Source organism: Myotis davidii, unplaced genomic scaffold (assembly GCF_000327345.1).
Source record: "Myotis davidii unplaced genomic scaffold, ASM32734v1 scaffold327, whole genome shotgun sequence".
In the NCBI taxonomy this organism is placed as follows: domain Eukaryota; kingdom Metazoa; phylum Chordata; class Mammalia; order Chiroptera; family Vespertilionidae; genus Myotis; species Myotis davidii.
Window position 1 is genome coordinate 3,460,990 of NW_006298628.1, and position 2,598 is coordinate 3,463,587.

A 2,598-nucleotide genomic window follows, 5' to 3' on the forward strand; every position below is an offset into this window, starting at 1 on the left:
CTGCCTTGGACATATTGCCCAGTCCAGCTTGTACTGTGTCTCATCCTTAACTCCCAGTGGGTTTGGAAACGGGAAAACTCTGAGTTCTCCCTGATCACCGCCCACCCCCAGGCAACTCATCTCCCTGGTTTCATTAGACTTCACAATGCTGTGAGGTCCACTGGGCAGGGATCATTGTCCCAGTTCTACTGAATGCGGAGAAGTAAGTACCTTGTCAAGGTCACACAGCTGGTGACCCAGTGCTGAGCCCTTATGCTGGCACATGCCTTCCCAGGACCCCACCCGTGAAGAGCAGACTTGTTCTTCCCGTTTTGCAGATGAGAAAACTGATGCTCGGGTTTTGTGTTTTTTACTCCTATATCCCTCTCTCCTCACAAGGTGTCCTGCCAACCCAGTGCCAGCTGAGTCCTGTGCTTCCTCTGGAGAAAGGCACCACCCCCAAGGCCTCCCCAGGTGACCCTGTGCTTTGGGAAGCGGGTCTGTTTCTGTTCGATGACCCTACAGAACTGAACCTCATCCCCCAGCAAATCCCACCCCGCTTACGGGGCAGGAGGCGTGGGAAGCAGGTTTGAAGAACTGAAAGGGGCAGAGGCTGGCTTAGACCCAGAGCCTGGAGGCAGAGGAGGAAAACGGCCCAGACGGGAGGAACCAGGAGCCCTGGCCTGCAGGTGCGTGCGGGGCAGCGGGCAGGGGGCAGCAGCATTCCTCCTCTCTGAACTCCTTGCCCCTGCAACAGGGCCCACTGCCTCTCATCCACGCTGTTAGGTGTCTGAGTGGGGAGGGTACGTCGTGGACAGCTCTTAGAAATGGGGGGTGGGAGGGGAGGAAGACGCCACGGGCATGCCCTTGTCATGTTCCCTCTGCCCCCTCCCAGGCTCACCACGCCTTCAGCTACTAGAACCTGCACTCCGCTCCCTCTTGCTTCTCACCTTGGGACCTGGGAGCCACTGGCCAAGGCGGGGGCAGCAGAGCCAGCTGGAGGGGCCAGCTGCCTCACCCGCTCCATGCCAACCTATGATTCTGGGGACCCCTGTGCCCGTTATAGCCTCAGCCGTGGCTCTGGGGACCCCATGTGGGTGGGGCTTAAGAACTCGTGCCTGGGCTGGGAGCGAGGAGGGGGCTTTCTTTGACAAGAAAGGGGGAAGTTGAGGCCCCCAACTCTGGCCCCAGTCTCTCCTCAAGATCTCAAACCCCTAAACCTCGCGCTCTTCTTTCACGCACCGGGAAGACCCCCCCAAAAGGCCCGTCGGAGGCAGGTCCCTCCCCGCGCGCGGGCTGCCCAGCCTCCGCCCTGGCGCAGGAGCGGCAGGGGCAGCGATGAATCGCAGTTTCTTATAAACCCGGTGGCTTCTTGTTCCCCGACGACAAGACAGCGGAGGAACTCTGAGGTTCTGGGTCTGAGTCAGGCCCCATCGCCTGGGCGTCCCCGGTGCCATCTCCCTCCGCCCCGCCCCGGACTGGAAAATCAGGCTCATGCCCCTGCCCCAGTCAGTGCTTCCCCTGCTTCCCCTCAAGGTCTCTCGCTTTCCCCTAAAGGGAGGCATTTCCTCGAAGCTGGGAAAAGTCAAGGGGGCAGAGACCTCGCTCCGCTACCGGCTTCGGGTGGGAAGGGGAGGAGGAGGGTGGGCACGTGCGGGCGGGGGTGGGGCTGCCTCGCCTTCCTGTCCCCCTCCCCTCGCTGCTCTCAGCCCCGCTCCTCAGTCCCCTCTTCTAGTTCCTCGGATGTGTGCGCCGGAGCGAGAGCATGGGGGTGGGGGGTGTCTGTGATCGTGTGGGTCCCCCCCAGCCCTCGAGGGTGCGGGCGGGTGGAGGAGGGGAAGCGTCATGCCTCTGGTGTGTCTATGGGGTGACATTCGTTTTGTCCACATGCTCCCCCTCTGTTCCTTGTCTGCAGGGGCTGTCTGTCCCTCCCAGAATCACAAGTCTGGTTGGTACCCAGCTCCCCACCCCGCATCCTGCGCATTAAACAGACCCCTCTCCTGGAGAGGAAGCACTCATCGCCCCCTCTCCCTCCCGCCAGCACTTCCCATCTCAGATAACTGACTCCTCTTCCTCCCACCACGGGACCCCCTAACCCTGGGCTGGTGAGGGCAGGTCATGCAGACCCCCACATTCCTGCCTGCTCAAAGGCTCCAGAGGCAGGAACCCCAGTCTTCAGAACCTAACTTCCAGGCCCTGAGGGAGGGCAGGTGGGTTTGGGGAGGGTGGGGGGTGGGTGCGAAAGGCCTAAGTCAACAACCTGAAGACCTCACACACGTGCCCACCTCCGTCCTGGGGGCCAGATGGGGAGGACAGGGAGCTGAAACAGAAAGCACAGAGAGAGATGGAGGGACAGAGAATGAAAGCAGGAGAGAGAAACTGAGACATGGACAGTCAGAAGGAGAGTGAAGGGCAGAAGCGGGGGCGGCCACGCATTGGGAGAGAGAGCGCCCGGGAGCAGGTGCTTGCAGGGGGTCAGGGAATGGCTACCAAGTCCCTTCCTTTCATCTCCAAAGGGGACATGGGGGCTTGGTGATAGAGCCAGCAGAAGGGAAAACTGAGCCCAGAGGGGGCGTTTTCCAAGCCCAGAGGGAGTGGGAGGAGGAGAGAGAGGGATGC